This window comes from Melanotaenia boesemani, chromosome 6 (assembly GCF_017639745.1).
Source record: "Melanotaenia boesemani isolate fMelBoe1 chromosome 6, fMelBoe1.pri, whole genome shotgun sequence".
Classification (NCBI taxonomy): domain Eukaryota; kingdom Metazoa; phylum Chordata; class Actinopteri; order Atheriniformes; family Melanotaeniidae; genus Melanotaenia; species Melanotaenia boesemani.
Genome location: NC_055687.1, coordinates 33,549,256 through 33,562,668, shown reverse-complemented (window position 1 = coordinate 33,562,668; position 13,413 = coordinate 33,549,256). Strand labels below are relative to the sequence as shown.

Genomic DNA, 13,413 nt, shown 5'->3' with positions numbered 1-13,413 from the left:
GGAAACAATGAAATAAAACAAAATGCCAGCAGCATAAATATGATTAAATATGAAATTACAGATGTGGACATCTGATCTCTTTACTGCCCAACAGAAGTCTGCTTCCTCCAAACCCACCACCAGCATCTAGACTCCGACCTTTTATCATCATCCTTCATGTCAGGTTCCACCATCAGTCTAACCACTGAACCTAATGTTAATTCAAACACCAATAAGTTCATATGGGTTAACTTATTTTAGACTTTTCCTGTTCCCGCTCTGTGTAGCTGTTAGCTCGGCCAGTCCAATAGCCCCACTTCCACCACAACAAGGGGCCTCTTTCTGCCACCTGCTACAGGTAAGACACAGCTCATAAGTACTTCACACACAGAGGTACTTCAGAGTGGGTGTCTGACTGCTCTTGTTCTCCACTTTAAATATTCCACTTAGCAGATCTGCTGCAGCTCTTTAGGGAAGCTGCATGGCTGATGGGAGAAAAAAAACAAAAAAACAAAAAAACAACTGCCTTATTTACCCTTCATGTTCAGACTAGTTTTATTCGCCACATGTGTAAAAGGTAAAACTTGCTTTATATAAAGTTTTCTAGAGCCACACAGGTCTTGTAAATCTATCAACTGCCATCTCTAAATGGTCTCTAATCCAACGTTAACCCACACAGGTGATCCTGCTTCATGTGGCTGATTAGACCACCTGTCAGGACTGTGTGGGCGTTGAGTCTGACAGCTTCTTCACTCTCCTAGTAGTTTTGTTGCTTACTTAGGGTGGAATAAATGTCACCTTTATCACTGCTAATGATGCTGCCACATAATTTCTGTCATGGATTCGCCCACATTCATCCTGTACGCTGGTGTCGTCAGCCACATCTGAGAATACCTGAGGGACTTTGGGTATGGTGTAAATTACACAGAACCATTTAGAATCAAATGTCACTTGTATGACTAACTTACTAGGATTTCTCACTTATTTCTTTATTGGAAAATGTCACACAGCGGCTTTGTCACAGAATATCTACATCTGAATAATAGACTTTTTCACTACTTGGATAAGGTTCACGGCTAATACAGAGATGTCAGGATTTTAGTGCTGGGTGATCAAAACCACATATGGTGGTATTTTTAGAAATTATACATATTTAACCACACTTGCATTTTTTTCATGCATGACGGAGTGTTAATCATATTTTCCACCGCTTGAGAAGAATTTGACTTTCTCCACAGAACTTCGGGTCTTTTGCTGTATGGATTGTGATGGTCATCTTCATCCAACATGTTTTGTTTTGTTATGTCATACAGAGCACCTTTAGAAAAGTGTCTCTAAGTGACATCTGACTCTTAGTTTCAGACATTCTTGGTACTTTAAAGCACGTTTGCTGCTCAGGTGGTGCTGAAAACTGCTCAGCACCTTTATCCCAACATCATTTTCAGTCCACGTCCGACTTTTTAAAACCAAGATATCTCCAGACAACAGATACGGCTTTTTTCTCCTACATCTCCTACCGCTTCACTTTCTAAACTGCCTCTGATTATTTTTAACCCTGGTTCTGAGACTCCAGTGCATGAAAACACAGATACATAGTCAAGCAAGCTTTTCATTCACTGCTGGAATTTAGCTGTCCATTTGAGTGCAGTGAGAAATGCTGAACTCTGGCCTGCACACTCCAGCAACCAGCATCAGGGGAATCATTTTACAATTTATCCTGTGTGACGGGGGAGGATCCCAGTTGAAAGAGGTCAGGATACAGGCATGTTGCATATCACTGAAGAAATAATACCTTTTTTTTTATTTTTATTTTATTCTTTCTTCTTTATTTTTTTAATACATTAAGTGGAAATCAAGTTTTGTGTGAAAACACTGGATTTTTTTTTTTTTTACCATATCGCCTAACCCTACATTAAACTACGACGGAGTATTAGGGCCACATTAAGAAAAATATTTTTTCACAAGCTTCAAGAATAAAGTTGTAAAGTTATTACAAAAATAATATTTTAACCAGTTATTTTAGAAGAGGAACGTTGTTAAAATGAGGGCGGTAGAGCACTTCATGAGGCTTCACAAACCAGGAGATGCTTCATCTTTTCACACAGATCAGCACAACATGATCATACGTATCAGGACTTTGAAAAGAATCTGCAAGAAAATGAATCGATTCTGCAGAAAGAAGCAAGCAGACTTGAAGGAAATTGCTGCTTTTGTGGAGGGGGAAATGCCTGGAACTGGCACAATATGACTTTATCCTCGTAAAAGTTCAACTTTATTCTCGTAAAATTACGATTTTTTTTTTCTCGTAACATTACAACTTTTTTTCTTAAAATATTACAACTTTTTTCTTGTCATATCCCGACTTTTTTTCTCATAAAATTAAGACCTTATTCTCGTAATATTGCATCTTTTTTCTTGTAATATTATGACTTTATTTTCGAAGCCTGTGAAAAAATATTGTTCTTAATGTGGACATAATACTCCATCGTATTAAACCCTAATGTTTAATAAAACATCTGTCTTCTGCCCCCTGGTAGATGCCTTTTCTACTTCAATAACCATGACATGCCACACATAAATCATACATATATGAACATTTTGTTTATTTATTTTATTCCATTTTGTTAAAATAAAGACTTCAGATTTAAAAAAAGGGAATTTTCTGCCCAATATTTTTCTTAACTTTTGAAAACCTCTTTGTATAAATTAAATTATCAGATTAAAATACCTTCAATTCTGTGTCCTATCATAAGTAACAACAAATATCACCAGAGCTTCAAATTTGAGAAATAATTCACATTTGACTAGTATCAGAAAAAGGACCAAACTATCAGTTATTCCACTGCAGGATCATTGGGGGGCTGGAGTCTACCCTTGTGGATATTAGGCGAGGGACATGGGACATCCTAGACAGGTCATCCAAGGGGCAACACAAAGAGACAAACAACTACCCAGTCATCTCCAGAAACACCATTTAACCTAGCATACATGTTCTTGGACTGTAGGAAACAAACTTCACACAGAAGAGCCCCAGCTGAGGTTCCAACCAGCAGCTTTCTTGCTGTGAGGCAACGTTGCTAACCATCACACCACCGTGAAGCCCAAGACTGACCTAATTATCTGATTCTGAAATCAATCAATTAAAGCAGCAGCTCTGGTTTCACTAAAACCTGCACATTAACAGCACAATAAGCTACTTCCGATGTACAAATTGACATCTTGCAGTAATCCTAAAATAGAGAAATATACGTAATCAATCAGTAACACAACCCATGAAATGTCACACAGAAATAAACAGTATCAAACAGGCTGAAAACTCAACAGAAATATGTGTGAAAGCCGCTCTCTGTTCTCTGAATAAAACTGAGATTAACTGTCACACAGGATACTCACCTCAATGCTGTGATTTCCGCAGGGTACCACTGAAGAATGCACCATGTTTTGACAAATAAGTTCTTTGATCAACTTATCATGGCGTGTCTGCTGGGGTTAAAAATAAAACCCTTCCCTTCTCAGCGGGTTACACGCAGCACTTTGATCCTCTATTCGACTATAACAACATTTTCAAATGTATTCAGTCAGATCTCTGCAAGATGATTGGCTCTGGCCAAGATTAAATCTTTTAAAAAATAACTTAACAAAGGGAACAGAGATGTAAAAACTATTTTCCTTTCTTTGGTGAAACTGAAAATCTTGCTAAAACTCAAAAATAAAGAGAAACTATGGTGTCAAGCTGTTTACAAAAACCTTTTTAAGTTGAGAAAATTAAATAAAAAATGAAGACTTTCACTCACAAGTTACGATTTTTCTTGATTTATTAAATAATACCATGGCGATTCTTTTTATCGTGGCATGAAGGCTGATGCAGGCTGAACATCCGTTTCTTCTCTTTTAAACACACCAGATCGCTGTTCCTCACTGCACTGTGGTTTTTATAAACTTAGCTCAAAAAGTAAAGAAATAAGTTTTACATGGATTATTTCTTTGCTTCTTGGTAATTAATCTGATACTGTTGGAAAGTCGGTTTTAAATGGAGCCACACTTGTAAGGAAAATGCATTTGTGGGATGAGCAGCAGAGTTGAGGATGTGGAGAACACCCCTGACAAACTTGCCAAACCTCCTCTGCCTGTTGTAAACAGCTGACTCTGCTACTGACTTGTTTTCAGCTTCTGGTTCCCCAGGTGTTGACAGTCGGGCGTCTGAGTAGCAGCACCTATGAGCATGGACCCTGCGACAGCAATCAGTTGGTGTCTGCTTCAAGCATGCCACGTTTGACGGATCTGGATAGGGCCCAGGTCATAAGGCAACTTCAATCTTCACTCTGTCTTCACTCTGTCAGCACTTGGGAACTGTAGCCAGTCTTCTACAGATCTGTAGTCAAGGTTTGCAGGACGATATGGCCGACAGCTCTGGAATCAATCTGGCACAGACTGCACACAGTTAATCTTTAATCTCTGGTCTCATAAGGCTGCCATGACTGCTTGTCACTGTCAGGGCCATTTGTACTGGTGTCTGCAACAATGAGTCCAGATTCTGCCTACAGCAGCTGGATTGTAAAGAGAAATAAAAACAGAAAATAAAGTGCCTAAATGTATCTTTAGGGGCAAGGATCTCAAACTCCGAACCTCAACGCCCAGTATACTGCAGGTTTTAAATGTTTACCTGCTTCAACACACCTGACTCAGATTAATGGCTCATTGTGCAAATTAACAAGCTGTTGTTTCATTATAACCAGATTCGTTGGAGCAGGGAAGCATCTAAAATCTGCAGGATGGTGTGCTAAATGTCCCTGCTTTATCAATGAGATCCCTGCTTTAGGGATGCAAAGGATTGTTACTGAAGTGGTACCCTTAACTGTACTGCTGTTGAACCCTCAATAGGGGGTACTTATTTGTACCCTTTCAGACTGTCTCTTATAAAGATCAGTACTGCTAAATTAGGGTACAAGGTGGCACAACAGTAGTACCTTTCAGGGTAGCAGTGACAATACAATGTACCCCTACAGGTCCAATTAGTGTGGAGTGTGGAGAAGACATGGAGCAGCTTTTGGTGGAGACAGAGTGATGGTGTAGGGCAGTGTCTCCGTCAATGGAAAAACAAGACTTGACCTCACTGGAGGAAATCTCAGTGCAGAGATGTGGAGATGAAATTCTGCAACCAGCATCAATCTCATATCTCCACAGTCTGGGACCGAACTCGGTCCTCCAGGATGACTAACCTCCACCGAGCAGGTTTACAGGATGAGGACGAGGTACCAGGCTGAGGCGTATCACCCACATGCTCAACTCGACTGCTCATCACACAAATGCATGTGGCTCAATTAAAAAGAGGAATAAATTGGCTTTCCAGTTTAATCAAGAAACATTTTCTGACAATCAATCAAAAACTATTTTCTTTTTAATTTTATGCAGGAAAGGATTAAAAGCAATCAAGCCTGACTCAGCAAAACAGATTTTGAGCAGGTTCCTGATCTGCAGAAACACAGGCAGACATACAACACATCTTCAGACAGTTCCATCACACATTCAATCATTCACTGGCTTTTTTTTTTTTTACTCTTTTTTCACTCTGCAAAGTCACAGACACCATTTTTAAAATATGAACAATAACATACAGTGTATTGGCTCATACAAAACACTCCAATGAGCACAATCCAGACAAAGTAACACACACACACATACACACACACTCTGGTGCAGGCTGGCACTCATCTTTGCCCGTCTCACGCCTTCATTCCACCGACACAATGCTGTCACATTTCACCGTGTCACATGGACCCACACACAGACAGCCCATTATTATCAACAACTGGCACACATGGGTGTGTTTGGGTCGGCGCTCAGACTGAAGTATGTGTGAGTTCAGGCTCAGACTGAGCCGTCAGCGGCAGACAAGCCCCGTCAAGTCTCCTTCCTCTGTCGAACACACTCTCAGCCTCTCGCCTCAGGAGGTGAGAAGCCGCTAATTGGCAAAGGGCAAAAAACACACACTCACTTTCACTGAATGCACACACACACTGGCGGTCAGGTACAGCCTCGATCACACACTCTGACTTGTAAGAACAAAGAGACAGACGGACACAGGAGTCTGGCTCTGAGAGGCACTTGTGCAGCATGTGTGTGTCTGCTTCGCACAGCTCAACCTGGCAGACGTGAACACATTACAGCAGCTAAGAATACACCGTCTGTCAGCTGACCTTCTCCTCAACTTTCTTCTTTTTTTTCCTCATATACACACCCTAACCACTTCATTATGTCCACCTTTCTGGTAACGTTTTCTTCCAGAACTGCCTTAATTCTGGGTGTCATAGATTGAACAAGGTGATGGAAACATTCCTCGGAGGTTTTCTCCATATTGACATGACAGCATCACACAGTTGCTGCAGGTTTGTCAGCTGCATCCATGATGAGAATCTCCCGTTCCACCACATCCCAAAGCTGCTCTATTATGAGGAGTTTATCCTGCCATTTATTAAGAATATATTTGGTAGATTTGAGAACATTAATTGTTTTGTTCAAGCTCAAATCTTCTACATCTCTTTCTTACAACACTGCTTACACTCAAAAAGCCTCTGCTTGCATTCAGATGTGTTTTTCTTGCTCTCAAAACAAACCTGCTGTTCTCAAATTCCTACAAATGCTCCTCTCTTGAGTTTAAACCCCTCCCCTTTGTACTCAGACCTTTGCTCTGCACTTTAAAAATGTCTCCTTGTGGATTTTTTCTGCGTATTTTGATTGTAGCGAGATGATCCTACCAAAAGTCCCCCAGCCAATAGAAAGCCAGATATGATGCTGGCCAATGAGGTTGCCACAGTCTTCTTTTGGGTGCGCTTGTTTTAGTTACAGAATCCCCCCACAAACGCATTAGCTGCAAGCGAAGTAAGCAGCGTCCGGGTCCTGGCGGATGGAAAGACAAAGTTCAGGAGGAGCTTGAGAAGTAAAATACTATTTCTAATGTTAAATAATGATGGTATGCACAGTTAGAAATGAGCAGTGTAGTTCACTATGCTGTGGTTTTATACGGGATGATGGATGACACAGCATTCTTACATCAAATGTTTTTGCACATTTAAGGTGGTAAGTGGCCACAATGTTAAGCTTTCAGTCATGACAGCAGCTGTTTAATTAGCCTGTTTACTCTAAATAATGTCAAGTATATAATGCAGAGGACAGTATGCTCATCACGGGAACCCACACAGCTTCAACAAGCAGAATCTGTCATTGTCCTCAAAACTCGTCCCATCTAATACTCCCATACTCTGACATTTGGAACTCATTGTCTAGAACAGCGTTTCTCATCGCTGGTCCTCAAGACCCACTGCCTGTCCTGCAGGTTTTAGATGTGTTCCTACTTAATGATTGATGATTAAAGAGTAACATTCCAGAGCTAGAACAAGACGTGGAGCATGTGCTGACAATGACATATCTGCTTGCTCCCGCTGTTGATGCTACAGCAGCGCAGCACTGTGTTGTTCAAGCAGAGCATTTTGGTGCTAAAGCTGTAACAAGCCAGGACTGTCTGGACCAGCACCACAACACAGCTGGTCACAGACGCCATGATTGTTGTTGTGTTTGCCGCGTATTCATCACACTGACGTCCTCTAGTGGTGCGGTTACGCTGTCCTCATGATACCACAGACGGTGGAGGTCTCAAACCTACCACCTTGGTACCTGGTTTCAGACATGACCGGTTTCATGGAGGCTAATCCCTGGTTTCGTGGGGGTAAAAGGGTGGTTTGCTAAAATACTTTTGCAGTTTTCCTGCAATTCAGCATCGTGGGGACGGCGCTTTGGAGAGCAGCTACGACCTACCGTCATGTAAATCAGATCAGTAACTATAATGTTTTTAATAAAAGACAAAGTATAAACCTGTTCTAAAGGAAAGAGGAACCTGAAATGACTTCTGTTGTGGCTTGGTGCTGTTTAGAAGACCAGATCAAAATGAACCCCCCCTCCACCAATATAATAACAGGGAAACAGTGTTGTACCTTTTCTTAGTCTATGTTTTACAGAGCAGCTGGAATATTTTACTTTTGTCAAAATACTGATTTCAACTATTTTTTCAAGCCTAGCCACAAATATATGCGCCAATAAAGTTTAAAAATGCATTTTACCCTCACATACTGGTTACTTTGTGCCTTCATAGTATGGTCCGGGTTAATTTTGACCCATACTGAACTTTTCTTTATTTCTCTATAGCAAATTTTAAACTACAGATCACTTTAAATAGCTTTTGTCACACAGATAAATACATGATTAAATGTTTAGAAATATTTCAGAGAGAAGGAAAAGTGTATTTTTTAGGTTTTACAGCACTGTTTTTGGAGAAAAATATCTACTATTACACAATATAATGTCCTGTTTTACATAAAACTATTAAAGCTTTTATGTTTACTTAATTTAATAATAGCATGAACTTTTTGGAACTGTTAGCATTTATAATATGACCATGTTTAACCATTTACAATCAATAAACACTGTCTTCGCTGCCATAGGCCTATCATAAGAAATTATAATTATCCTTTGTTTTATTATTTTCTTGGCTCTAGTGGTCTTTATTTTACAGTTAATGTACAGAAAAGTGGGTGAGAGAGACATGCAGCAAAGGGCCTCGGCTGGGGCCAAGCACCTTGTCAAAGAGCTGAAGTCTTCGTACATGAGGCGAAGCAGTTGAGCTAAACACCACGGCATGATTATCAATAATAATTTATCATTTATCACCTAAACACAAAATATTAAACAATAAAATGTTTATTATTGTCATTTAAAGGACAGAAGTTACGTCTCCTTCTCCTCTGACAACTTGTTTTGGCTTCTTGTGTGAAGACCAACAAATAGCACAGTTTATTTTTTCTTGCATGTTGTCTCCCTGCTCTTACACATCTTCCCCCAAATCACCTCCAAATACCCCTAATAAGACCAACAGGGACCTGTTTCTGTATAAACCAAATGTAGTGGGAATGCAAACAGTTCCTGGCCCACTTGAACTCTGTCACCGCTTTCCCATAAAAATTAATAAATAAATAACATTATATGTGTGTGTGTGTGTATATATATGTAAACAAAAACACATAATCACGGTCTGTACAGTTTCACAGTCTCAAGATTCCCTAAAACCACCTTTTTTCTATGATTTGACCGACACTGGTAGATCTCAAATCTGTTTAAATGGATACGGGTCAAATCTGACCCGAAACAACCTCAGAGTACAAGATTCTGTAGCACCTACACAAAACTATAAAAATTGAAAACATTTTCATTTTTGTGTCACTTGAGCAAAAGCTGTCAAATTTCAGACAATAGTATGATGTTTAGGGTCATTTTGGTGCTGTCAAACGTCCACACAGGTTAAATTTGACCTGAGCGGTCAGGGTTAAGCAGATCACTGTAAACTGTGGTGAGATACATGATCATAAACTGTTCGGTATCTTTTACACAGTTGCTCTACATTAAAGCAGTCATTCAGAGTTTAATTATAAAACAAGTCATAAAATAACAATGTGCACCATCAACACTTAATATCATGTTATTTGGTATGTCACTATTTAAAAAACATCAGATTTTGTGGTTTGTGGTTTAAAACTTGCATGGTTTGCATCAGTGTTTGCTGCAGCTGCTTGCAGCTCATCCCTCCCTTTTCCAGCAGTCTCACTGTTTTCCTAAAAGTTTGTTGAATGACGGTAGTTTTAATGGTACCAGAAATATACAATATACTGTATGTCCATCCTAAAAGTTTTCAGGTATTTCATCATAAACATGTTTCATATTTCCAGTTTAGAGCTGATCATGGAGGCTTAAAATGAGCAGAGTTAAACTCACTGCCTCTGAAGACCAAGTCTCTGTCAGCTGTGCTAACTGAATGACAGCTAGCACAGTTAGCACAGCTTGATATAATCACTATAAATGTCAGCAGTGGATTTAAAAGCTTGTTAGATACTGGTTATGTTATGTCAAGCCAAACGACTTCCCTCGTACTAAGTAATCTCACAATCATCTCTTCATGACAGAGTCTTGAGGGCCACGTTCACATCGTATAAAAGCACTTGACTCCAACACAGTGAATTAATTAGAAATCATTCTCCATTCCCGGATAATAAATTATACATCTGAATGTACTACAGCAGTTTATGAAGCTGACATTAGACCTGTATTTGCACCTACATCTACACAAACTGTGTTTAAAAAAATTATGTGACAAAGGAAGCATTAACTTCCGTTAAAGGGGACGCAAATCTCAATAAAGGGTCCAATTTGGGCTCGACTTTCTCCTTGGTTTAATATTAACACAGACGCAGCCAAACAACTCAGGTGCTGCAGAAGAGCAGCAACAGCACCAACTTCAGCTTCAGAGACATCTGCAGTGGACTCTGCTCTGACCCAACAGTCAACCTCTACAACGTACCAGGCTGTGTGGGGGAAAAGAAGGCTGCTGGAGCTTTAGTTTGCATGCATATCGGACAGGATGGAGTCAGGTAAAACAGATGGAAAAGAAACAATCATGCTCCTCAAGGTGTTCTTGATTGAGACATTCAGGACAAGCGACAGAGTGGTAAATTTCCATACATCAAGCCAGGCAAGGACAAAAAAAAGACACATTCAGCATGTATTTAAATTCACCCCAGTTACCCACAAAGAGAGAAGCCCTGCCCTTCACGCAGCTCATCACAGATCAGAGCTCAGTAATCAGCTGAATGTGAGCAGCATCAGAGGGCTGGAGTATGGCAGCAGTGTCACATAAAGATCAACATTTTTGCAGGACTGCATTAGTTTCCAGTTTGAGGCATGGGCTTGTTTAAAGTGTTAAACATTTCACTTCACTTCTACTTATTCAAAAGAGAGTTCAATAGACTAAGAAGCTGATTTGATGGTTTGTTCTGGCTGGGGGCCATAGGAGCTCTTACATAATTATAACTTTTTAACTGAGAAGACAGAGGATAAGTGTGGATGCTGATGTTTTTGTGCCCCACTGTGGTCCTCACCCCACCCTGCAGCGCTAAACCCTAAACCCAGAAGAAGCTGCTCCATCAGTTCATCAGGTGAACTGCATGTCTCATTTGCATAAAGAAAAGTTGGCCTAAAATATTAGTCACTTCAGTTTATCATACTTCTTCCCAGCTAGCTTGTTCATTCAAATGAACTGGACATGACAGCTAACACAGCAAGCAGACGGAATATAAAGGATCTCAGTGTCCCCTCAAGGTGAAAGGTGGTGGGAGAGGAGCGTCACCCCCGCAGGGACGCAGGCATAGCGGACAGGTGCTGCGGCCCCGGCGGATGGATGGGTGCCAGGGCTGGTCTACTTCATGTGTGCTAACTAAGCTCAGTTAGCTTAGCTCTGCAGTCTGGCGCAGCTTGCAAAGCGGCTCCAACTCTGCACAGCAACTTCCCCCGTCTGGCCCAAAGTGAGACCCCACACCGGACGCCTGACTAGCGCTTAGCCACCCCAGCTAGCATAACCAGAACATTCCTCCATATGCACAAGACAGAAGCAGTATGCATCATTTTTAAGCGCAGGTGTACAGTAATAACTAAGAAAACGTCGGAGGCTTCCTACCTGTAAATGCAGTGGACTCACATGCAGAGCCGCCGTGGCTGGTTGTTTAAAGTCTGGGATGTTGCGTTGCTAGACGTCAAGTCCAACTGCACTAGTGGTGTCAAGGGAAGCAAAATAAAGCTCAGCTGTCCTACTGTACAGTACACGCTGCTGACGCCTGCTCTTAGTGACGCTTTGGCGACACCTGCAGGCCAGAGAAAGTATGACACCTGCTGTTTTACAGGTTGACTGCTCCGGATTTGAGAACTTGCATGCAGATGAACCTTTTTATATGGACCCAGTAACCAACTAAAATCCATACTTTTTTTACAAAGACAAATGCGCCGGATATTTGCAAAACTTTAGGGACATGCCACTTTTTACATTATGTCAGAATAAAATGCACTATAACTTTGACTTTCTCTAACATTTTGAATGTACAAGTACCACACTTAGATAGGATTAATAATTGCAAAAAGAAAAAAACAAAAACACACAAAAAAAGAAGAGTCAAAACCACTAAATGTTCTGGTTCAGTGACAACTTGTATTTGAAGTCTTCATCACAGCGTTCACATTTTGACATGACGAGACCAACACGACACCTAACAGATGATGAGTTATTAACACATTTTTAAATTTGCTGTAAATTTCACCCAAATGTTACTTATCCCTAACTTTTCCTGAATAGTAACTTGTGCATCTTTAATTCAATTACATGTGAAAGTAGTTAGATGTCAGGTTGCATACAGACATATCTTCTCTGTAAAGCTGATTCCTGTCTACACGCCATGTTGGTTTATTTTGTTTCAGAAAATACAAATACAAATAGTAATCTAGTAGTTTTCTTAACAGTCCTTAGCTTCTCTCTGTAGGACACATGTGAGCCAGATATAAAAATATGAATAATTTCAGTTTTGTAAAATAAATGGATTATTTAAAAAATAAAAACTATTTAAATGGTTGAAGAGACCTGCTTCTTAACTACTGGATTCCACATTTTTAATCTCAGAGTGAATCAATTTAAATAAAGAAAAGATGTTAAAATAAAACCTGAGACTCTGTTGGAAAATCTAACAGATATAAAATGAATATGAATGAATGTATGAATGAATGTTTTATTTTGAAATAATCAAATTAGTGAATCAGATCTAAAAGCTGTTAACATGTTCTTAACATGTTAAGAAAGAAGTAACAAACTTAATCCCACCTTTATCCAATGCTCCGTTGTTGCATTTAAATAGATCAAAGTATAAAAACCATGAATATAAATGTACATGTGAATATAAATATATGTGCAGCTTAATACAATGTGGCTTCGATATAAATTAACTATGTTTATTTAGTTTTTCAATTTATTTAAATTCTTTTAATATTGGTAAATGGTCTGTATTTAAATATCGCTTCCCTGTACCTGGAATGATACCCAAAGCACTTTACATTGTACATCACATTCACACACACATTCACACACACAGATGGTGGAAGCTGCCATGCAAGGTGCTCAACCACGACCTATCAGGAGCAATTTGGGGTTCGGTGTCTTGCTCAAGTACACCTCAACATGAGCTGGACAGACCGAGGATCGAACCAGCAACCCTCAGAATACAAGACGACCGTTCTACCCACTGAGCCACGCCACCCCAATATTTTCATATCGATATAGACACGTTTAAAATGTGTTTTATTTTACCATGCCTATATAATCCATTTGTACCTACTGAAATTACGTCATTCATTACTACATTGTACATATTTTTACCAATAAAACTTGACATTTTGGAAAATTATGTCAATATACACACAATGGATATTATATGTAATAATACACACACACACACACACACACACACACACACACACACACACACACACACACACACACACACCATATAATACATG

General features: G+C 39.8%; 1 long non-coding RNA gene across 2 annotated transcripts in view; it reads right to left on the bottom strand.

Annotated features, from left to right (window-relative positions):
* LOC121642434 overlaps window positions 1–11,664 on the bottom strand; it is a 190,544-nt gene extending 178,880 nt beyond the window's left edge. For both annotated transcript variants that reach the window (XR_006010881.1, XR_006010880.1), the window contains exon 1: window positions 11,534–11,664. This is a non-coding gene — a long non-coding RNA (uncharacterized LOC121642434). The remainder of the gene's footprint in view (window positions 1–11,533) is intronic.
* Between the last annotated feature and the right edge of the window lie 1,749 nt (window positions 11,665–13,413).